Source organism: Hyperolius riggenbachi, chromosome 7 (assembly GCF_040937935.1).
Source record: "Hyperolius riggenbachi isolate aHypRig1 chromosome 7, aHypRig1.pri, whole genome shotgun sequence".
NCBI classification, from domain to species: Eukaryota; Metazoa; Chordata; class Amphibia; order Anura; family Hyperoliidae; genus Hyperolius; species Hyperolius riggenbachi.
Genome location: NC_090652.1, coordinates 74,427,435 through 74,453,327, shown reverse-complemented (window position 1 = coordinate 74,453,327; position 25,893 = coordinate 74,427,435). Strand labels below are relative to the sequence as shown.

Here is a 25,893-nt window from a genome sequence, read left to right as displayed (position 1 = left end):
AAACGGGCCCTAAAGAGAGCCAAAGGTGGGTTTCTGCAATTCATATAGGACAAAGAGGCACATTTTGTATATTATCACCAGCCTCTGTGTCCTTATACTGTGCCACCAACCCCCCCCCCCCCCGCTGTCCCCCATTATAAAAACCGTCACGCAAGCGACACACAGATTGTCGCTAGATGGCTGTTTACATTGATGCTGCCACTCTCTATGGCTCCCCGTATATCATGGCTCTCCGCCTTGTCCATAGTCCATACCTGACTTGAGTCCTGGGATGGGCTGTCTGAGGGCAGAGGAGGTGTGGCCTGTGAGATGGAAAGGCTGCCAGGCTTAATACAGTCAGAAGGAGGCGGAGCTATGCAAATCATTTGGTCTGTCCCATGATGAGGCATTGCGCTGGCCAACTTTGATTATGAGGAGCCTTATTTTGTAATTAACGTTACATATTTAGATGCAGAACTTTGCTAATGAATCTATGTAGCCAGACTATTGTAAAATTATTGTCTTTGTGTGGGGTATGTTGTTGTCACCATAAGTTGAATGATAAATGCGACTTTGACTTTATAAACAAATTGAGCCTATTTATATACATGTGGATGTGTGAGGGGGCTCAGCTGTTCCTGATGACAAGGTGTACTATCTCTGATGTATACCAGCTCTTCCTACCAAAGTCCAGCCGGGTTGTAATAATTCATAATATTCAGTATTGAGGGCAGAGGTATGTACACCCAGGTTGTCGGGGACCACATCCACCATTTTGTTATACTGTCAAATAATAGACGTAGGGCTCGTTTCCACTATAGCGAATCCGCATGCGGATTCGCACAGCCAATACAAGTGGATGGGACTGTTTCCACTTGTGCGTCGTGCGGGAGCGTTTTGGTGTGCGGGGGAAATCTGCATGGCAGAGCTGTCAGATTTCGCGTGCGGCTGGAATGCGTGCGATTCGCCCGCAATGCTTTTAATAGGGAAATCGCATGCGGCTTTGTCATGCGTTTTTTTCCCGCGATTTCGCATGGAATGTAATGTAAATTTACACAGGCAGTGACATGATTAAAATCGCCTATTACTTAGCCATGCGAAATCGCAGGGAAAAACGCATGCAGAAACGCATCCGCATGCGATTTCGTCCACGGTGGAATCCAGGCGATTCCGCACCGCAATAGTGGAAACGAGCCCTAAGTAGAGTATACCAGCGTAGTGGGTATAGGCATACTGTAAGGGCCCATTTCCACTTGTGCAATGCGAGTTTGTTATCGAAAATGCAGAAGCGAATTTGCGCACGTTTTCGCACATGTTAGTAAGTCTGCGAATTTTAACCATGTCAGTACCTGTGTGCTTTTAGGGCCGTTTCCACTACAGCGAATCTGCATGTGTAAAATAAATGTAAGAGCACACAGGCACTGATATAGTTAAATTCACATCCTTACACAGGAACGCGAAAACGCATGCGAATGAAAATTTGCATTTAAATTTGCATGCGCATGTGAATTCGTTTATGCGTTTTCCACATAGAAATTGCACCGCACTCGTCGAAACGGCCCTTACATTGATTTTATGCAAAAACGTACGCTTATTTGCATGGAAAATTCGCATCGCGAAAACGCATGCGAATTTCCTATTAATTACGTTGCATGCACAAGGCAGTGTGCGAATTCTGATGGCTCTGCTGTGCAGATTTTTCCTGTACAGAAAAACACTGTTGTCCTGACAAGTGGAAACAGGCTAATTAACTTGTATTGGTTATGCGATTCTGCGTGCAGAAAACGCATGCAATGCAGATTCGTGATAATGGAAACGGGCCCTAAAGAGAGCCAAAGGTGGGTTTCTGCAATTCATATAGGACAAAGAGGCACATTTTGTATATTATCACCAGCCTCTGTGTCCTTATACTGTGCCACCAACCCCCCCCCCCCCCCCCCGCTGTCCCCCATTATAAAAACCGTCACGCAAGCGACACACAGATTGTCGCTAGATGGCTGTTTACATTGATGCTGCCACTCTCTATGGCTCCCCGTATATCATGGCTCTCCGCCTTGTCCATAGTCCATACCTGACTTGAGTCCTGGGATGGGCTGTCTGAGGGCAGAGGAGGTGTGGCCTGTGAGATGGAAAGGCTGCCAGGCTTAATACAGTCAGAAGGAGGCGGAGCTATGCAAATCATTTGGTCTGTCCCATGATGAGGCATTGCGCTGGCCAACTTTGATTATGAGGAGCCTTATTTTGTAATTAACGTTACATATTTAGATGCAGAACTTTGCTAATGAATCTATGTAGCCAGACTATTGTAAAATTATTGTCTTTGTGTGGGGTATGTTGTTGTCACCATAAGTTGAATGATAAATGCGACTTTGACTTTATAAACAAATTGAGCCTATTTATATACATGTGGATGTGTGAGGGGGCTCAGCTGTTCCTGATGACAAGGTGTACTATCTCTGATGTATACCAGCTCTTCCTACCAAAGTCCAGCCGGGTTGTAATAATTCATAATATTCAGTATTGAGGGCAGAGGTATGTACACCCAGGTTGTCGGGGACCACATCCACCATTTTGTTATACTGTCAAATAATAGACGTAGGGCTCGTTTCCACTATAGCGAATCCGCATGCGGATTCGCACAGCCAATACAAGTGGATGGGACTGTTTCCACTTGTGCGTCGTGCGGGAGCGTTTTGGTGTGCGGGGGAAATCTGCATGGCAGAGCTGTCAGATTTCGCGTGCGGCTGGAATGCGTGCGATTCGCCCGCAATGCTTTTAATAGGGAAATCGCATGCGGCTTTGTCATGCGTTTTTTTCCCGCGATTTCGCATGGAATGTAATGTAAATCTACACAGGCAGTGACATGATTAAAATCGCCTATTACTTAGCCATGCGAAATCGCAGGGAAAAACGCATGCAGAAACGCATCCGCATGCGATTTCGTCCGCGGTGGAATCCAGGCGATTCCGCACCGCAATAGTGGAAACGAGCCCTAAGTAGAGTATACCAGCGTAGTGGGTATAGGCATACTGTAAGGGCCCATTTCCACTTGTGCAATGCGAGTTTGTTATCGAAAATGCAGAAGCGAATTTGCGCACGTTTTCGCACATGTTAGTAAGTCTGCAAATTTTAACCATGTCAGTACCTGTGTGCTTTTAGGGCCGTTTCCACTACAGCGAATCTGCATGTGTAAAATAAATGTAAGAGCACACAGGCACTGATATAGTTAAATTCACATCCTTACACAGGAACGCGAAAACGCATGCGAATGAAAATTTGCATTTAAATTTGCATGCGCATGTGAATTCGTTTATGCGTTTTCCACATAGAAATTGCACCGCACTCGTCGAAACGGCCCTTACATTGATTTTATGCAAAAACGTACGCTTATTTGCATGGAAAATTCGCATCGCGAAAACGCATGCGAATTTCCTATTAATTACGTTGCATGCACAAGGCAGTGTGCGAATTCTGATGGCTCTGCTGTGCAGATTTTTCCTGTACAGAAAAACACTGTTGTCCTGACAAGTGGAAACAGGCTAATTAACTTGTATTGGTTATGCGATTCTGCGTGCAGAAAACGCATGCAATGCAGATTCGTGATAATGGAAACGGGCCCTAAAGAGAGCCAAAGGTGGGTTTCTGCAATTCATATAGGACAAAGAGGCACATTTTGTATATTATCACCAGCCTCTGTGTCCTTATACTGTGCCACCAACCCCCCCCCCCCCCGCTGTCCCCCATTATAAAAACCGTCACGCAAGCGACACACAGATTGTCGCTAGATGGCTGTTTACATTGATGCTGCCACTCTCTATGGCTCCCCGTATATCATGGCTCTCCGCCTTGTCCATAGTCCATACCTGACTTGAGTCCTGGGATGGGCTGTCTGAGGGCAGAGGAGGTGTGGCCTGTGAGATGGAAAGGCTGCCAGGCTTAATACAGTCAGAAGGAGGCGGAGCTATGCAAATCATTTGGTCTGTCCCATGATGAGGCATTGCGCTGGCCAACTTTGATTATGAGGAGCCTTATTTTGTAATTAACGTTACATATTTAGATGCAGAACTTTGCTAATGAATCTATGTAGCCAGACTATTGTAAAATTATTGTCTTTGTGTGGGGTATGTTGTTGTCACCATAAGTTGAATGATAAATGCGACTTTGACTTTATAAACAAATTGAGCCTATTTATATACATGTGGATGTGTGAGGGGGCTCAGCTGTTCCTGATGACAAGGTGTACTATCTCTGATGTATACCAGCTCTTCCTACCAAAGTCCAGCCGGGTTGTAATAATTCATAATATTCAGTATTGAGGGCAGAGGTATGTACACCCAGGTTGTCGGGGACCACATCCACCATTTTGTTATACTGTCAAATAATAGACGTAGGGCTCGTTTCCACTATTGGCACAGCCAATACAAGTGGATGGGACTGTTTCCACTTGTGCGTCGTGCGGGAGCGTTTTGGTGTGCGGGGGAAATCTGCATGGCAGAGCTGTCAGATTTCGCGTGCGGCTGGAATGCGTGCGATTCGCCCGCAATGCTTTTAATAGGGAAATCGCATGCGGCTTTGTCATGCGTTTTTTTCCCGCGATTTCGCATGGAATGTAATGTAAATTTACACAGGCAGTGACATGATTAAAATCGCCTATTACTTAGCCATGCGAAATCGCAGGGAAAAACGCATGCAGAAACGCATCCGCATGCGATTTCGTCCACGGTGGAATCCAGGCGATTCCGCACCGCAATAGTGGAAACGAGCCCTAAGTAGAGTATACCAGCGTAGTGGGTATAGGCATACTGTAAGGGCCCATTTCCACTTGTGCAATGCGAGTTTGTTATCGAAAATGCAGAAGCGAATTTGCGCACGTTTTCGCACATGTTAGTAAGTCTGCGAATTTTAACCATGTCAGTACCTGTGTGCTTTTAGGGCCGTTTCCACTACAGCGAATCTGCATGTGTAAAATAAATGTAAGAGCACACAGGCACTGATATAGTTAAATTCACATCCTTACACAGGAACGCGAAAACGCATGCGAATGAAAATTTGCATTTAAATTTGCATGCGCATGTGAATTCGTTTATGCGTTTTCCACATAGAAATTGCACCGCACTCGTCGAAACGGCCCTTACATTGATTTTATGCAAAAACGTACGCTTATTTGCATGGAAAATTCGCATCGCGAAAACGCATGCGAATTTCCTATTAATTACGTTGCATGCACAAGGCAGTGTGCGAATTCTGATGGCTCTGCTGTGCAGATTTTTCCTGTACAGAAAAACACTGTTGTCCTGACAAGTGGAAACAGGCTAATTAACTTGTATTGGTTATGCGATTCTGCGTGCAGAAAACGCATGCAATGCAGATTCGTGATAATGGAAACGGGCCCTAAAGAGAGCCAAAGGTGGGTTTCTGCAATTCATATAGGACAAAGAGGCACATTTTGTATATTATCACCAGCCTCTGTGTCCTTATACTGTGCCACCAACCCCCCCCCCCCGCTGTCCCCCATTATAAAAACCGTCACGCAAGCGACACACAGATTGTCGCTAGATGGCTGTTTACATTGATGCTGCCACTCTCTATGGCTCCCCGTATATCATGGCTCTCCGCCTTGTCCATAGTCCATACCTGACTTGAGTCCTGGGATGGGCTGTCTGAGGGCAGAGGAGGTGTGGCCTGTGAGATGGAAAGGCTGCCAGGCTTAATACAGTCAGAAGGAGGCGGAGCTATGCAAATCATTTGGTCTGTCCCATGATGAGGCATTGCGCTGGCCAACTTTGATTATGAGGAGCCTTATTTTGTAATTAACGTTACATATTTAGATGCAGAACTTTGCTAATGAATCTATGTAGCCAGACTATTGTAAAATTATTGTCTTTGTGTGGGGTATGTTGTTGTCACCATAAGTTGAATGATAAATGCGACTTTGACTTTATAAACAAATTGAGCCTATTTATATACATGTGGATGTGTGAGGGGGCTCAGCTGTTCCTGATGACAGGGTGTACTATCTCTGATGTATACCAGCTCTTCCTACCAAAGTCCAGCCGGGTTGTAATAATTCATAATATTCAGTATTGAGGGCAGAGGTATGTACACCCAGGTTGTCGGGGACCACATCCACCATTTTGTTATACTGTCAAATAATAGACGTAGGGCTCGTTTCCACTATAGCGAATCCGCATGCGGATTCGCACAGCCAATACAAGTGGATGGGACTGTTTCCACTTGTGCGTCGTGCGGGAGCGTTTTGGTGTGCGGGGGAAATCTGCATGGCAGAGCCGTCAGATTTCGCGTGCGGCTGGAATGCGTGCGATTCGCCCGCAATGCTTTTAATAGGGAAAACGCATGCGGCTTTGTCATGCGTTTTTTCCCGCGATTTCGCATGGAATGTAATGTAAATTTACACAGGCAGTGACATGATTAAAATCGCCTATTACTTAGCCATGCGAAATCGCAGGGAAAAACGCATGCAGAAACGCATCCGCATGCGATTTCGTCCGCGGTGGAATCCAGGCGATTCCGCACCGCAATAGTGGAAACGAGCCCTAAGTAGAGTATACCAGCGTAGTGGGTATAGGCATACTGTAAGGGCCCATTTCCACTTGTGCAATGCGAGTTTGTTATCGAAAATGCAGAAGCGAATTTGCGCACGTTTTCGCACATGTTAGTAAGTCTGCGAATTTTAACCATGTCAGTACCTGTGTGCTTTTAGGGCCGTTTCCACTACAGCGAATCTGCATGTGTAAAATAAATGTAAGAGCACACAGGCACTGATATAGTTAAATTCACATCCTTACACAGGAACGCGAAAACGCATGCGAATGAAAATTTGCATTTAAATTTGCATGCGCATGTGAATTCGTTTATGCGTTTTCCACATAGAAATTGCACCGCACTCGTCGAAACGGCCCTTACATTGATTTTATGCAAAAACGTACGCTTATTTGCATGGAAAATTCGCATCGCGAAAACGCATGCGAATTTCCTATTAATTACGTTGCATGCACAAGGCAGTGTGCGAATTCTGATGGCTCTGCTGTGCAGATTTTTCCTGTACAGAAAAACACTGTTGTCCTGACAAGTGGAAACAGGCTAATTAACTTGTATTGGTTATGCGATTCTGCGTGCAGAAAACGCATGCAATGCAGATTCGTGATAATGGAAACGGGCCCTAAAGAGAACCAAAGGTGGGTTTCTGCAATTCATATAGGACAAAAAGGCACATTTTGTATATTATCACCAGCCTCTGTGTCCTGCCCATTTCAGTACCTTGCTGCAGCCCCAGTCCTCCGCGTTATTCTGCTTGCCGTCTGTAATGATCATTGACCTGCCGGCGGGTCATCTCTTCTGGTGTCCATGCATCCACATCATCTAGCACGTAATGCGCCTGCGCAGTACCTGCCAAATGACGTGGAAGCATGGGTGCAAGTGCCCAAGCAGACGACACAACCTGCCAGCAGGGTCGTGGTCATTACAGACGGCCAGCGGGACACGCGGAGGACCGGGGCTGTTGCAAGGTACTGAAACAGCTGCTAGGGGCTGGAAGAAGCCCCAGGTGAGTAAACATAGATTGTTGCCCCTTGCCTCGGAAGTCCCTTCATCGTTTCTGATTGATTACCGCAGAAACGATTGATCACACGTGGAATTGTATCAATAATGGGCTAGGTACACACCATACAATTTTCTGGCAGATTTACCTGCCAGATCAATTTTTTCCAACATGTCTGACCTGAATTTCAATCGATTTTCCGATCGATTTCCATTCACTGCTATGGAAATCAATTGGAAAATTGATCAAGATTCAGATCGGACATGTTGGAAAAAAAAATCAATCTGGCAGGTAAATCTGCTAGAAAACTGTATGGTGAGTAGCTAGCATATGAGTCTGGAAGAGGGGATAGGAGCTGATAGAGGGTCGGGAAGAGAAAAAGAAAACAGGAGAGAGTGTGTGGGTGTGAGTCCACTCTGCTACCTGCTTGTTTTCACACAGCACTTCAGCTGGTAAAGGTTTGCCTGGCCCTCTCTCCTCCTGACAGTGCTGGCTGCTAACTGGGGGATGGGCTGGCTCAGCTCTGCCGCTGTGTGCACAATACTACAGCCATGTCCCACTCTCCTCTTTCTCACCAGCCTGCAGTTACTCCACAAATGCAGGGAATCCCATTGGTGTGTGTGTATAACCTGCAGACTAAATTTAGAGCGGGGCCAGCGGCGGAGAACGGTGGATCGTTGGAGGATGGGGTGGGACATTACAGCTGCAGGGGGCCGGTAGAAGCCCCAGGTGTCTGTTTTTATTTTCCGCAACCCCCAGAGAACCACTTTAACTCTCTGCTTATTAACTCTCCCATATTGTCTGTATTATTATCCATCCCACGTTCGTCTCTCACTCTGTGCAGCACCACGGAATACGTTAGCGCTTTCTAAATCAATACTGTAATGCAATAATAACGAATTGAGTCACAGATAATAACTCTGACGCTCCCGCCATTCCTGTCAGAAGTGAGCGGGCGGAGCTCAGCAGACGTCACAGAGCACACCCCCTGATGTGAGGCCGCCAGGCTCCGCCCGCGCCGCCATTTTGCCTGCACGGCGCCGGCACAGACGCGCTCATTCGCCGGAGCTCCGCCCGCCCCGTCAGAGCGCCAATACCGGCCTCCCGCGAGCGCAGGCCCCGCCCCCTCCGGCCGCAGCACCCCCTGCACAGGCCGCGCGCTCCCTCCGGGCCGGATGGCGTCAGATTGTGGCGGCCGCTGACAGGAGTTCCCGGAGAAGCTGCAGGTGAGAGGCGGACAAGATGGCGGCCGGGTCACGTGACCGCCGGGGAGAGGAAGGAGGGGGCGTCCTGTGTATATGAGTCTGAGAGAGAGAAAGGGAGCCGGGTGTGCGGTGCAGTGTATTCTGCATGAGGGGAGGGAGAATGCTGCAGACACCGGGTGTCACTATGCAGTGCTGTGTGTTTGAGGGAGACATCAGTGCTGGCTGTGTGTTGCTATGTAAGCATACTGTCTACATTCATGTATGTGCGGCCAGTGCCTTCACTGTATATAGATCATGTGAGTGGCAGAGCCTTATACACTGTGTGTATATCAGTGCCTATCACTGATGCGTATAACTATATCTATCTCTGTGTCATACTGTATCTCTAGCACTATATGGGCAGCAGGGTGGCTTTTCAACCAGTGGTACTTTGCTTCTGGCCAGGTGGTACTCAGAGCTGAGACAAGGTCCTTCAGCACCCAAGGCTGACACCAAAGTGCCCCCTTCCATCGCTCCCACTCCAGCTGTCACACACTGATTGCTATTAGCCTAAGGGGCACCCCAGTGCCTCCAAATATGGCTTGCAGTCACTGCCATGTAGCCCCTTTTCTTATTTTGGCTTCAAACACAATAGGGGAATGATAGCTGAGTGAGTTGTGCTCCCCCCCTCCTACACTGCGCCCTGAGGCTGGAGCCTCTCTTGCCTCTGCCTTGGCCCGGTACACACCAATAATGGCAATCTGTAGGCTAGCAATCTAATTTGAATCCTGTTCCCCACCAAGTTTACTTGTTAGGAAAAAAGTGCCCCGGGAACTCAGGAGGGTGAAATCTCTGGATCCTAAAGACGCTTCCCCTCTTTTCCTCAGTAGAGGGGATCCAGCGCTGGGGCCCCAAAGATCTTCTTGGCCACTTGTGCACATGCACAGTGTCGGCTCTCACCTTAGACAGCTGAGCCCGATCGGGTCCACTCTACCACAATAGTGGTACTTGAAGATTTTGATATAACATTTGTGAAAAAGGTTGAAAAGCCCTGGCATAGTGGATAGCGTTTTTGACTTGCAGCGCTAGTTCCCCCAGATTGAATCCCACCCAGGGCACTATCTGCACAGAGTTCCATTCATGTTCTCCCCACATGCCAAAAACCATACAGATAAGTTCATTAGCTTCCGCCTAAAAATTGGCCCTAGACTATGATACATTGACATGTGACTATGGGAGTACATTTGAAATCGGCGCCGGTAGACTTGGGCGCAGGATACAGCCGGTATATGGCTGATCCTGCTTCTGCACAAGTCCGGGCCGTGTTAATTACTATTCCCCCTCCAGGCCGCCATGGATGGTAGGGAATGAAATAATTCGGCTTCCAGCTACTGCTGGAGGCCAAATTATTGTGATTTTTTTTTTTTTTTTTTTAGCAACCTCGGCTCAGTCTTCTGACAGCGCCGACGTTACTGAGTGCCGCTATAGACTGATTCCTATTATAGTCTATGACAGTGCTGGCTGCGCCCAAATCTAGCAGCGCCGAAAAGCACTGCTCCGGACTATGGTAGGGATTAGACCTGTTATGTGACAAGACAGTATACTGTGTACTGCGCTGCAGCAGATGTCGACACTATATAAATACTGAATAACTGTTCTTGTGTGTGCGTTTTATACACTGTACTGGCTTCCTAACCTGTGTGTGTATACTCTCTATACAGGATGCATGCGTTCTATATGCTGTCTTTCTAATGGCTACGTGATGTATGTGTTTACAAGCTATACCACAGGCGACTGTGTTTCGTTTTTGTTTTTTTATATGTGTGTGTGTGTGTGTGTGTGTGTGTGTGTGTGTGTGTGTGTGTGTGTGTGTATGTGTGTGTGTGTATGTGTATGTGTGTGTGTGTATGTGTGTGTGTGTGTGTGTGTGTCTGTGTGTGTGTGTGGTCGTCTGGTCTGTATACGGGTTGTTTGGTGTGTGTGTGTGTGTATAGTTAGATACTGTCTAGATTTTGGCTTGTATATACTGTTTAAATACAGTCTGTATTGTGTGCACTGACTAGAGTATGTATACGGACTATATGCTGTGTCCTCATGTTGTCTTATTATTTTATAAAGCGTCAACATATTCTATGGTGCTGTACAAAGTAGGAAAACTAGGGATACAAAATAATACAGACAATGATATATATCAAATATGAACACTGGTACAAAATACAGAACTGGTGATTGCAATGACAGATGTAACATTATGAATCAAATGTCTAACAGAGTGCAAACTATGGAATGAATAACACATTCCAAGACTACCTTTGCAAGCTTACAATCTATATACAGTCTTAAGGGGCCCATACACTGGTCGATTTCAGCCATCGATCGATTCTATAGAATCGATTGATCAGAAATCGATTCTATCAAATTCCCAATTCGATCGATTTGCAGCCAATTTTGATCGATTTTTATCTGACAGGATGGGAGATTGATGGCCCACAGAGTTGCATTGGATCTAATGGTCCAATAATGCATTTAGATCGATTTCCAATAGATTTAATTCTGAAATCTATTGGAAATCAGTTCCAAGTGTGTGGCAAACATCGGATAGATTTCTGTCAGATTAGACTTGACAGACATCTGCCAGAAATCTGTCAGATGGTCGAATCTGCTGCAAATCTATAAGTGTATGGCCACCTTTATATGGCAGTATGGTGGTGTAGTGGGTAGCACTCTTGCCATCCCAGCCAGTGCATTGTCTCCACGGAGTTCTCATGTCTGTGTTTATTTCCTCCCAATACCAAAAACATTCCCTTTAGATTGTAAGCGCTCAAGGGCAGGGCTCTCACCCCCTTTTGTGTCTTGGTAACCATTATACATTCTATTCATCATGTTAATTTTTATAAAATGTATTGTATTTTGTATCATTCTTTGTATTTTGTCACTAATTATGTATCTTGTATTTTGGTGCACACCATTGTCTGTTCCCATGTTTGTTTCTTACTTTGTACAGCGCCACGGAATATGTTGACGCTTTATAAATCAATAATAATAATAAGTTAATAGGCTTTCCGTTAAAGTGGAGTTGTCAGATAATTGAGGTTGGAGTGAGCTCCGAGATGTCTCCCAGTGCATCACTGCTGAATATATGCATATTAACCATTGTTGCCCTTAGAAGGTAAACACACCTCCAGAATCGCTGGAATGCAATGATGCCGTACTAATCCAACATGCATACAGACTGTTTCGGATTGGTTGATCTTTATCAGTGCATGGCATGGATTAATTTTGCTCTATGGAGTAGGGCTTGAAACACCCAGAGATACAGACTCATGGTGAGTGCTGCCCTCACCCATCATAACTACAACAGAGGTGACATGCCTGGCCATAGTGTGCAGTGCTGACCTCACTGATCATAACAGAAGTGGCCTGCCTGGCCATAGTGTGCACATTGCTGCATTCACTGATCATAACAATAGAGGTGACATGCCTGGCCATAACTACATGGCCATAACTGCATTTTAGTAAGCCCCCTTACTAAAATGCTATGGAAAACAAGTTTGCTTTCTTAAAACAGAAAGAATTTGCGATAATTCAGGTTGGAGTGAGCTCCGAGATGTCTCCCAGTGCATCACTGCTGAAAAAGTAATAGTGATTTTAAATTTTGCATTGCCTGGTTAGCATCCTTATTACTTGTTTGCCAGATAAAAATAAAGAATTGATTTTATGCCTGACACTTAAACTTTGGCCCTAGACTATTTATGGATATTTCACTATAGTTTGGTTTAAGGAGCTATTATGGCTCGTGCTAGTCTGGGTATACCGCATAGGGAAGTTCTGCCAATGTGTTTGGGTGGACAGCACCCTCTTGAACCCTTAGGTTTTGGATCTACTGTGACAAACTATGCCCACACTGTTCAGCCAATTACACCGTCTCGTGCTGTAGAAGGTGTTGTAATTGGAGAACTGTTTTCTATGAAGTTTCCTGCTGGGTCTCCACAAATAGTCTAGCGCCAACTGCATAGCGTTGTGGAATGTAAGGGCTATATAAATACTAAATATGCTGTTATATTGTGTGTATGTATGTGTGTAATAAATATATATAAAACTGTTTCTTGGTTTTAAACCGAAACTGTGATTCCTGCCAAGACGATCTAGTGATCGTCAGTAGCTGCGGTTTTCCCCGAAGCCTGCAGTGCTGCTCTGTATGGCTCCACCTACTGCCTCCGCCGTCATAAATTAAGGAAAACACATTTGGTGTCACAGCTGTAATTTCTAAACTCAGCCAAAAGATGGCGCTGTTAGGAGGCGGACAGTAACGCAGAAGTATGGTGGCTGTTCCTGACAGTGCTGGGCTGAGTTCTATTCGCTGGTATTTCCTGTGATCACACCTGGGCTGCGGACTGCATGAACTGAATGACAACGAGAAACCAGTGAGTTCCTTGCATGTATCTGCAGCGGTGCGTGAAGCTAACTGAGATAGTCAGTCACCAAACTGTGCATAATAGTGTATGAGGCTGCTGCAATGGAGACATGAGTCCTCTGTGTGCTGATTTTGCTGTAGTTATGGTCAGGCATGTCACCTCTGTTATGATCAGTGAATGCAGCATTGTGCACACTATGGCCAGGCAGGCCACGTTTGTTGTTATGATCAGTGAGGTCAGCACTGCACACTATGGCCAGGCATGTCACCTCTGTTGTAGTTATGATGGGTGAGGGCAGCACTGTACACTATGGCCAGGCATGTCACCTCTGTTGTAGTTATGATGGGTGAGGTCAGCACTGCACACTATGGCCAGGCATGTCACCTCTGTTGTAGTTATGATGGGTGAGGGCAGCACTGCACACTATGGCCAGGCATGTCACCTCTGTTGTAGTTATGGGTGAGGGCAGCACTGCAAGTGTAGGTCAGGAGGCACTGAGCTTACCAAGCCAATTTGAGTTCCAATAATTAGTTCTAAAGGTTATGGAATCAATAAAATGACAACAGTGCCCACATTTACGCACCTGCCTAATTTTGTTTAAACAATTATTGCACACTTTCTGTAAATCCAATAAACTTCATTTCACTTCTCAAATATCACTGTGTGTGTCTCCTATATGATATATTTAACTGACATTTTTCATCGTAACAACAAACGATTTATACAGGAAAATCATGGCATTCAACAAGGTTGCCCAAACTTTTGCATCCCACTGTGTATATGTCTCTCCCTCTCTCCCCACCTATACCCCTTCACAGTACATCAAAGTAAAAGAAAAGATGCAGTGTTAATAAAACCGCTAGCAACTGCGCTAGCGTTCCAGGCCTTGGGGTGGATTATATTAACGCTTTATAACCTCTTCAAGGCTTTATAACATATCGCTTAAGACCTCTGCTCTGCTTCCCCCCCCCCCCCCCCCCCCCAATTTTCTGGCAGCTTATTTAACCATGTATTGACTATCACAGTTCCAGTGTGCTGCAAGTTTAAATGCATGCTGTTAATATTTAGTAGCATTGTAGTAAATTTGTTTAACTTGACCCACACAGTATGGGTAGTCTTCCACAAGCTTCTTACAAAGAGTTTCTGGAATTTGGCCTATGCTTCCAGACAGAACTTGTGTAACTGAGGCAGGTTCATAGGTTTTCTTGCATGAGATTTTTCAGCTCTTCAGTTGGATTGAGTTCTGACTCTTCTTATGAGCGGGCACTACACTGTGTTGTTCTCTTTGAGCCATTGTGCTGAAGCTTTGGGGGTATGCTTGGAATTATTGTCCATTTTGAAGACCCATTTTTGACTGAGCTTCAGCATCTTCAGATGCTACTGCAGCTTATCAACATAATTTCCATTTTGCATTGTCTATATTGGGAAGGGCAGGGATACTTCCTGCAACAGACCACCTCCACAACATGAAGTGCCCACTCACATGCTTGATGGTCGAGATGGTGGTGTTTGACTTGCAAGCTTCATCACTTTTTCTCCAAACATTCCAAATGTCATGGCAAACAGTTCACCATAAAATAGGACATTTCTCTAGTAGGTAATAAGTTTCCCTCCCTTGTGCCCTTCCAAACTGCAGTATGATTTTCTAATGACAACTTTGATGCACTCGTCTTCCTTGCTTTGCAACCTCTGAGGTTATGCTAGGTACACACAATGCAATTTTCTGATATTTTACGATCAGATCGATTATTTTCCAACATGTCCAATCTTATTTCCGTTCAGTTTTTCATTGAAGTGTACAAAAACAAAATAGATTGGAAATCAGATCTGACATGTTGGCATTAATTGATCTGACAGTAAAACTGTCAGAAAATTGCCTGGTGTGTACCTACATTAGAGTGATTTAATGTTGGGGATACACCATACGTTTTCTCGGCAGATGGTTCAATAGATAATTTCTGACATGTCCGATCTGATTTTCGATCGTTTTTCTGATCGGTTAATCCTAGTGGTGAATGGAAATGGAGAAGAAAAGATAAGAGAATCGAGCGGTAAAACGAAATCGAAAATGGGTCTAAAAAAAGCATGGTGTATTCCCAGCATAAGATACTTTGGCCTATATGCAATTCACTTTTTCACCTGAGTTTGCCCCCTTGTCTCTTTCCTGGGATGAGATTGTGTGGTTCCACACAAATGCCAGCTGTTTGGTGTGTATGTGTAAATATTTATACTGTTTGGGTTTTTGTGTATCAATATTTATACTGTCTGTACTGGCTGCATAGATGTGCATATACCTATTTTCTGTATGCTGTGTGTGTACTGTCTGTATACCAACTGTGTGTATACTGTCTATGCACTTGCTGTATGACAGATATACAGTATATACCAGGGCTGTGGAGTCGGGGCAATTTTGGGCACCCGGAGTTGGAGGCGGAGTCGTTGATTTCATAAACTGAGGAGTCGGATGATTTTTGTACAAAATCCACAGCACTGTGAAGTATTAGACTAAAGGTGGCCACACACGGTACAATAAAATGATCCGATTTCACTGCAATTCGATAAACGATAGTATCTCCCGAAAATATCGAAAGCTTTTATTTCATTCGACTGAAAAATCCGATTGGATTTCCAGTTTTTTTCGATTCATATCCACCTGAAATGCAAGATATTTCTCCAATTTTTTAAAGATTGTATGGTGTGTGCTAGATTTTCCATTTGTTCATATACACACCCTAACAATTTTCTCAGTTACAATCAGTTTTATCATAATTGGGGAAAAAATGAACATAGGTGTGTGGTACATTGGTCAGATTTTTTTAAATGTTACAATCAGTTAGAAAAATTGATTGCAATTCTTAAATTGAATAGATATATTAAAATATTGTATGGCGTGTGGCCACCTTAAGGAGTCTGAGTCGGAGCCATTTTAGGTACCCGGAGTTGGAGTCGGAGTTGTGGTTTCATAAACGGAGTTGGAAGATTTTTGTACTGACTCCACAGCCCTGGTATATACAAAAAACATATACATACCAGCTGTATCGTGTGTGTGTATGCGGTGTCTTTATACCTACCCCTACTATATTACTATATGTGTGTTCACATAGTGTCTGTATACTGGCTTTATGATATGTGTGCATGTATATACTAGCTGTGTGTGTTTGTGTACTGTCTGTATACTTCGGATATACCGGTTGTATTTTGTGTGTAGAGAGACTGGAGTTCGAGTCAAAATCATTTTTGGGGGGCCAGCAAAAAATTTAAATATTCTTTACATTTAAGTTGTGATGAAAATAAAATAAACATGAATAAAATGTAGTATTTCATAGATGGCAGTCAAAGTTCTTCCTAGCTCAAAGAATAAAGGGTCGATAGTTTCAGAAGTATGAAGCTCGCTTAAGCTATTATGCAACCTGACATTTAGCTGTAATTTTAAGAGGCACATTTTCCTCTACAGATTAAGTTTAACTGCATATCAATCTCAGTGGAGTCAGGCACACTGGAGAAAACCGTGCTAGGCTCTTTTCAAATAATTTAATGCTGAAGACTTTTTGAAAATCAGTCAGGTTCGATCAGAGAGATGTCTTTTGGTTGATCTGCCCGTACATGCACATTTTAAGGGTCAGTTCACATTGGGCGCTTCATCGCAATCACGTTTGCGTCCTCTATAGGCAGTAGCAGTGTTAGGGTGCCTTGCCCAAGGTCTCCTACTGAATAGGTGCTGGCTTGCTAAACAGGAAGAGCTGAGATTTGAACCCGGGTCGCCTGTGTTACAAGGCCTTAACCATTACACTATCCAGCCACTATCCCAGGGGGAAAAAAACAAACTAACAAATGTTCTACTTACATAAAATATATATTGTACTGTCCACATTTTTATTTCAGGCAATTGTATATAGTAAAGAGAACTGTTAAAGGCATTTTCCATCTTTATTGCCTCCGCCTTTAGTCAATCCTAATGTAATTTCCTTCCCGTACTCCTTCCCTCAATTTCTTTCTCTCTCTCTTCCCCCCCCCCCCCCCCCTCCCCCCTCTAATGCCTGAAATTGTGAATGCAGAACTGCACTGTCATATTTTGTTTGCTTTGTAAACATGTAAGCAGAATATAGATCTAGGGTTGCAGCGGTATACTGCGGTTTGATTGTGCATGGTAATCATACCATGCACAATCGTGTTTTACCGGCTTCCACGGGGAGCGGTGTGACAAAATGGCAGGGATTTGATGCAGCAGCGAGCACAAGAACGGTGGCGGGGTGAAACAGATACTCACTTGCCAGGGTCTTGCACGCGTGTATTTTCTACTTCTTCCTTCTTTTTATTCTTGCGTTCCTTCTCCCTGTAATAGCGCCACCTGGGCGTTGTTACAAGGAGATGGAACGCAAGTACAGGCGCTCAGGACCCTGGCAAGTGAGTGTATGTGTTTACCCCCGCCACTGCGCCCCCCCCCCCCCCCACCTGGCTCTCTATACTGCAGCCACGTATTACTAGCTGCCCCTATCCTGGCTACCTATACTGCAGCCACCTATTACTAGCTGCCCCTATCCTGGCTACCTATACTGCGGCCACCTATTACTAGCTGCCCCTATCCTGGCTACCTATACTCTGCCACCTATTACTAGCTACACCTATCCTGGCTACCTGTGCTCCGGCCACCTATTACTAGCTGCCCCTATCCTGGCTACCTATACTGCGGCCACCTATTTTAGCTGCACCTATCCTGGCTACCTATACTGCGGCCACCTATTACTAGCTGCACCTATCCTGGTTACCTATACTGCGGCCACCTATTTTAGCTACACCTATCCTGGCTACCTATACTGCGGCCACCTATTACTAGCTGCACCTATCCTGGTTACCTATACTGCGGCCACCTATTACTAGCTGCACCTATCCTGGCTACCTGTACTGCGGCCACCTATTACTAGCTGTACCTATCCTGGCTACCTATACTCTGGCCACCTATTACTAAATACACCTATCCTGGCTACCTATACTGCAGGCCACCTATTACTAGCTACACCTATCCTGGCTACCTGTACACCGACCACCTATTACTAGCTGCACCTATTCTGGCTACCTGTACACGACCACCTATTACTAGCTGCACCTATCCTGGCTACCTATACCCTGCCCACCTATTACCAGCTGCACCTATCCTGGCTACCTGTACACCGACCACCTATTACTAGCTGCACCTATATTGGCTACCTGTACTGCGACCACCTATTACTAGCTACACCTATCCTGGCTACCTGTACTGCGGCCACCTATTACTAGCTGCCCCTATCCTGGCTACCTGTACTGCGGCCACCTATTACTAGCTGTCCCTATCCTGGCTGCCTATATTGCGGCCACTAGGGATGGCCCTGCTTAGAACTCATGGAGAAGCATGTCATCAGTTTTAGCAGCTGATAGATTTGTAAGGTTCTGATCATGTGCTAAACCAGGAAGTCTTCACAGCAATCAGGACCTTACAAATCTATCAGATGATCAAACTGATCACATGCTTCTCCATGAGTTCTCCTAATCAGGGCCATCCCTACTGACCACCTATTACTTGCTGCAACTATCCTGGCTACCTGTACTGCGGCCACCTATTACTAGCTACACCTATCCTGGCTACTTATTACTAGCTGCACCTATCTTGGCTACCTATACTGCAGCCACCTATTACTTGCTGCAACTATCCTGGCTACCTATACTCCGGCCACCTATTACTAGCTGCACCTATACTGCAGCCACCTATTACTAGCTGCACCTATCCTGGCTACCTGTACTGTGGCCACCTATTACTAGCTGCACCTATCCTGGCTACCTATACTCCGGCCACCTATTACTAGATGCACCTATCCTGGCTACCTATACTGCAGCCACCTATTGCTAGCTGCTCCTATCCTGGCTGCCTATACTGCGGCCACCTATTGCTAGCTGCTCCTATCCTGGCTACCTATACTCCGGCCACCTATTACTAGCTGCACTTATCCTGACTACCTATACTGTGGCCACCTATTACTAGCTGCACCTATCCTGGCTACCTATACTGCGGCCACCTATTGCTAGCTGCTCCTATCCTGGCTATCTATACTGCGGCCACCTTTTACTAGCTGCACCTATCCTTGCTACCTATACTGTGGCCACCTATTACTAGCTGCACCTATCCTGGCTACCTATACTGCGGCCACCTATTACTAGCTGCACCTATCCTGGCTACCTATACTGCGCCCACCTATTACTAGCTGCTCCTATCCCTGGCTACCTATACTGCGGGCACCTATCCTGGCTACCTATACTCCAGCCACCTATTACTAGCTGCACCTATCCTGGCTGCCTATATTGCGACCACCTATTACTGGCTTCACCTATCCCTGGCTACCTATACTGCAGGCCACCTATTGCTGGTTACACCTATTCCTGGTTACCTATACTGCGCCCACCTAGTACTGACTACACCTATTCCTAGCTACCTATACTGCGGCCACCTATTACTGGCTGCACTTATTCCTGGCTACTTATACTGGGCAGGGCTGTGGAGTCGGGGCAATTTTGGGTGCCCGGAGTCGGGAAAAAATGCACCGACTCCTAATGAATTTAAACTGTAATTAAAATAGAAAATATAATAAAATGTTCTATTTCTCAGATAATAGTCATCATAAATAATTTATACATACAGTAATAGCTGTGCTTAGTCCACAAAAATGAAATAAACCAATCAAAATGAGTTACTTGTGCTGCTTCAGTAAAGCAGTCCCCGTATTTTTAAAGTCAGATATACACATCTGATTGTAACTGTATATATGATGTGTACACAGGAATCGCTTATATCAGTGCTGTCCAACTTAACGGGCATGGAGGGCCATTTTTCTTTCAGACCCCACGGTGGAGGGCCGAAGGCTCTTGCTAAAGCATGCAAGCTTGCTAAAAAAATGCAATTAACGGACAATTAGATTGGCAGCACTTTACACAAAATGCAATTTAAGATTTTGGTGAAGTTGCGTGGCGTACACTGTGCGCCAAAAACCATGGGGGTTTCGAGGCAAGTAGAGCGGCGCGCATAGCGCGCCATGCCTAAAAATGGGTGTGGCCATGGACCAGAATGTGGGTGTGGCCACGGGTGGAGACAAATTTACATGAACTTAGCAATGTGGGACATTAGATTAGGACAGTGGTGGCGAACCTTTTGGAGGTCGAGTGCCAAAACTGCAACCCAAAAGTCACTTATCTATCGCTAAGTGGCAACAGCAATTTAAACTACATACAAACTTTTCAACTCATACATGAACATTATGGAAAATCCAAGGTTTAATGCTATTGTCTCATGATGATGATTCAGCTTTTCCATAGTCTCGCAGTTCGCAATCATGTGACCCCCAACAACACAAATTCAGCAATCATGAGGCCCCCAACAAGACAAATTCAGCAATCATAAGCCCCCAACAAGACAAATTCAGCAATCATGAGGCCCCCAACAAGACAAATTCAGCAATCATGAGGCCCCCAACAAGACAAATTCAGCATTCATGAGGCCCCCAACAAGACAAATTCAGCAATCATGAGGCCTCCAACACAACAAATTCAGCAGTCATGAGGCACATAAATAGAGAGCATTTCACATAAATGGGCAGAAGATAGTGACAGGTGCCCCCCCAGTAAGAGAGTGACAGGTGCCCCCCCCCCCCAGTAAGAGAGTGACAGGTGCCCCCCCCCAGTAAGAGAGTGACAGGTGCCCCCCCCCCCAGTAAGAGAGTGACAGGTGCCCCCCCCCCCAGTAAGAGAGTGACAGGTGCCCCCCCCCCAGTAAGAGAGTGACAGGTGCCCCCCCCCCCCCCCAGTAAGAGAGTGACAGGTGCCCCCCCCCCAGTAAGAGAGTGACAGGTGCCCCCCAGTAAGAGAGTGACAGGTGTCCCCCAGTAAGAGAGTGACAGGTGCCCCCCCATTGCCTCGCCCGTTACCTCTCTCCTGTGCCCCGCTGCCGCTGCCTCACCGCTCACTAGCTCAGACCTCACAGATCGCGGCGACTGAAACAAGCAGAGCGTGCGCATAACACCCGCGCGGCAGAACGTCACATGCGGAAGTGACTGATTTCACTTCTGCATGTGACGTACTCCGTGCGGGTGTTATGCGCGCGCTCTGCTTGTTTCAGTCGCCGCGATCTGTGAGGTTTGAGCTAGTGAGCGGTGAGGCAGCGGGGACACAGGAGAGGCCACACAAGAGGGAGCAGGCATGGCGCCCATAGCGCACGCCATGCCTGCATCCCGGGGAGACGAGCGGGCCGCAACAGGAGGCCTGGCGGGCCGGATGCGGCCCACGGGCCCCAGTTGGACAGCGCTGTATTTCACTCAATGAAAAAACTTATTTCACTCAATGAAATGCAAATCAGTTGCTATCTTTTATTTTAAGGTTATTTTTTCGATTTTCCTTTTGATGTGCTATCTGCCACTGTTAAAATAAACCTACCATTGAAATGATACTGTTCTGAGACTTTTCATTTCTTTGTCATTGGACAAACTTACAAAATCAGTGAGGGGTCAAATAATTATTTCCTCCACTGTATGCACTCCCCACTGAGCTGCAGGGAATCCACTGAGAATGTTGTGCACATTGAACACAGACGTGTTGGCTATCACCCATAAACCTCCTTATTCCCCTGCAGAGTACCTGCACATCACTCTTACATGTGCCCACAGTTACATTGCCTGGGGCCTGATAGGTGTTCTTTGTTCCGGCCTGTACTTTTTACAAGTACTCTTACCAAGGACTAGTTTTAGTGTATGACTAAAGGGAATAAATGTCAGTCTCCATATCCTTCTCACTTCAGTTGTTATCCTTCTCACTTCAGTTGTCTTCATACTTTCAATCAACAAGATTGTAATATGCAAATTAGAGGAGTCTGAGTCGGTGGAATCCTAAACTGAGGAGTCTGAGTCGGTGGATTTTTGTACCGACTCCACAGCCCTGATACTGGGGGCACCTATACCTAACTAGCTATACTGGAGGCACCTATAACTGGCTATCATGCAGGGGAGGTGAGGGAGTGGAGCTCTGTAAAAACAGCACCAGAGATTTGGGCGCAGCCGGCGCTGTAATAGGAATTATGGCTGTAGCGGCCCTCAGTGAGTAATTTGGACGCCGTCAAAAGACAGAGCACAAATTACTATAAAAGCACTGTAATTCGGCTGCTAGCAAGCTGATAGCCAATGGATAGCATTGATTTCAAAGTGCTCACGCTTATAGGAAACTAAATGTTAATAATAAATTGCTTATGCAAAGTCCTTGCAAACCAGATTTGAGCGCTACTCTATACATTTTGAACCTCAATAGCTGGTAGCCGAAATATATCTTTCCCCACGGCAAACCGGAGGGCAACCTGGATAGTATTTAACTCTGCCAGGACTTTTGCAGGAGAAGGGTGAGCCGTTTTACAGCTTTACCCTGTGCCCAAATCTCCCAGGCTTAATTATATGTATGCTGAGGGAGCGGGGCACATCTGGCTACCATACTGGTGTGGGGGGCACATTATTTAATTTAAGGCGGCGGCCTGGGTCCAAATTATTGTGTAATACTGTATACTGTGGTATTTTTTTTTAGACGGTTATCATACCGTAAAAATTCATACCGTTTCGACCCTATATAGATTGGATTCTAGCAGCTTCTGTGGTGGGGTGAGATGATTTAGCTTCTATTTCCCTTCTCAATCTTGTGTCACACTGAACTCCCCTTAGCCAATCAGCAAGGAGCAGGAATGTGGGAAGGGACGAAGGGATTCATTACAGCAGAGACATTTATAATTATCTTGCAATGCTGGGTCTGGATGTAGACTACATAATAAACTCAGAGCAGTGGGTACAGTACATGGAATTTCTATTTTATGGCTTTCAACCCCTCTTTAAGCTTTAGGGTTAATGAACGGTCGTACTTTATCTATTAAAAAAAGCCCTGGTTTAGCTATACATTTCAGACTCAAACTTAACCTCCCTGGCGGTAAGCCCGTGCTGAGCACGGCTATGCCGCCGGGAGGCACCGCTCAGGCCCCGCTGGGCCGATTTGCATAATTTTTTTTTTTGCTGCACGCAGCTAGCACTTTGCTAGCTGCGTGCAGTGCCCGATCGCCGCCGATCCGCCGCTATACGCGTCGCCGCAGCCGCCCCCCCCCCCCTAGACCCCGTGCGCTGCCTGGCCAATCAGTGCCAGGCAGCGCCGTGGGGTGGATCGGAGTCCCCTTTGACGTCACGACGTCGATGACGTCATCCCGCCCCGTCGCCATGGCGACGGGGGAAGCCCTCCAGGAGATCCCGTTCTTTGAACGGGATCTCCTGATCTCCGATCGCCGGCGGCGATCGGAGGGGCTGGGGGGATGCCGCTGAGCAGCGGCTATCATGTAGCGAGACCTCGTCTCGCTACATGAAAATTTTTTTTTTTTTTTGTTTTAAAACGTATTTGCTGCCCCCTGGCGGATTTTGCCAAACCGCCAGGAGGGTTAAACAGTATCCTCATTTGTGTTGTCAGTGACTGACTTGTATGGCCAATAGGGTTCATCTTCCTAGCCAGTGGTTTGTTTTGTTCCCAAAACCAGACACCATCTTCCCACAGGCTTTAAATTGCTGAGCTTTGTCGGTGGTGAAATGCCTTGTATATTGTGCTCTTTCAACCAACATTGAAAATGCATTAGTATATTAAAAATAGAAGAGTTGGAGGTACTATAAAATGTGTAGACGGGATTCATTTACTTACTCCACAACACTGATATACTCTGTCTATATATCATCTGTATGATGTGTATGTAGATGCTGCAAATACAGTCTATGCTGGATGTATGTACGGTACTTAAAGAGAACCCGAGGTGGGTTTAAAGAGGAGCTGTTAGGTATAGGGTCTCAGAGAAAATAAACACATATATCAGTAGCTAAAGATTGGCTGTACTTACATTACATATGCATTTCACTGTCCACGTTTGGATTTCACAGAATTTGTATATAGTATATGCAGAGATAGATGCTCCTGACAGCTCATGGCAGGCTCCATGTTTGTGAAGCCAAATGTGTCGTCATGTCCTGCCTGCTTCTGATCACAGATAAGCTCGTTCTTGAACAACACGGTGTGCAGTGAATATTAATGAGCCATGTGGCTAGGAACAATAGCTGACTCCTGCAGTGTACTCTGCCCCGAGATTTATCAGTGCTTCGCGCTGGACTGATTAGAAGCTCCTGTACCGTCTCATTAGCAGCCGAGGGGAGGGCCCCAGAATGCTTTGCAGTTTAGCTGCGGCTTGCGTCTTTATGGGTCTATAACAGACTTTAAGATAAGCACACATCAAAGGTAACTGAAATGTTTATCTTCACTAATGGCTTTTGAGCTTCCTTCTAAACTGTTTAACACAGGAGAATAGAGGTTTAAATTAGCTTCTGCAGCCTGACAGTTACTCTTTAAAGAATGTTATCTGCATACAGAGGCTGGATCTGCCTATACATCCCAGCCTCTGTTGCTATCCCAAACCCCACTAAGGTCCTCCTGCACTCTGCAATCCCTCATAAATCACAGCCATGCTGTGAGGCTGTGCTTACATCTGTAGTGTCAGTCTCAGCTGCTCCCCCGCCTCTTGCATAGCTCCTTTCCCTGCCCCTGTCCCTTCCCTCCAATCAGCAGGGAGGGAAGGGATGCAGGCGGGGACTGGAGTTCTGCAGGAGGCGGGGAGAGCAGCAGACTGACACTATAGAGATAAACACAGCCAGCTCTGACAAGCTGTTTGTCAGCAGTGTGGCTGTGATTTATGAGGGATTGCAGAGTGCAGGGGGACCTTAGGGGGGTTTGGGATAGCAACAGAGGCTGGGCTGTATAGGCAGATCCAGCCTCTGTATGCAGATAATATTCTTCAAACCCACCTCGGGTTCTCTTTAATGTGAAGGATGTATATACTGGCTGTAGTAGACAAGATGGAGGCTGGCACTCCCAAATGTATAAAGATCTTTTATTGAAACCTCAATAAAAACAAGTGACTATACGGCCGTGTGCATATGTGACAGCTGTAAGCAGTGTGTGTTTGTTTATATGGGGTGTGTATATCAGGGCTGCTGAGTCGGTACAAAAATCCACTGACTCAGATTCCTCAGGTTAGGATTCCACCAACTCAGACACCTCATTTGCATATTACAGTTTTGTTGAATGAAAGTATGTAACATGAAATGCATCTCCTAACTGCCAACGCTTAGGAATTTAAAAGGCAACTGAAGTGAGAGGGATATGGAGGCTGCCATATATATTGCTTTTTAAACAATACCTTTTACCTGGCTAGCTGGCTGATCTTCTGCCTCTAATGCTCAACACACACCATACAATCTCTGTTGTACATATTTACCAAATCTTTGTAGTATAAGGGCCAACAGGCTGAAAAAACTTTGAATGATTTGGATAAACTCTTATGCTACGTCTACATGTAGCGATTTGGCTTATCAATCGAGCCGCTGATGTGGCTCAAATGATAAGATTCGACAGGTCGGATCTCGCCACCGCCGATTCCCTGCTCGTTCTCCGCGAGGGGGCAATGGCAGGTAATCGAGCGGAAGATGAGTGACGAGGGCGGATCGAATCCGGCAGGTGGGTACGCGCGGGGATGCGGAAGAGGCGATCCGGCGGCTAATCGAGCTGCCGGATCGCTCCGTGTAGACGGAGCATTATACTACATGAAAGTGGTAAGATTGAACAACCAAGATTGTATGGTGTGTTGAGCCTAATACTTTTAGTCTAAACTAGTAGTACTTTTAGACTA

At 45.8% G+C, this 25,893-nt stretch overlaps 1 protein-coding gene across 3 annotated transcripts in view; it reads left to right on the top strand.

Annotated features, from left to right (window-relative positions):
- The first annotated feature begins 8,560 nt into the window (after positions 1–8,560).
- The window catches only part of SRCAP (Snf2 related CREBBP activator protein), a 114,150-nt gene continuing 96,817 nt past the window's right edge, over positions 8,561–25,893 (top strand). For all 3 annotated transcript variants that reach the window (XM_068244127.1, XM_068244126.1, XM_068244125.1), the window contains exon 1: positions 8,561–8,763. The gene's annotated coding sequence lies outside the window, so the exon portion shown is untranslated. The remainder of the gene's footprint in view (positions 8,764–25,893) is intronic.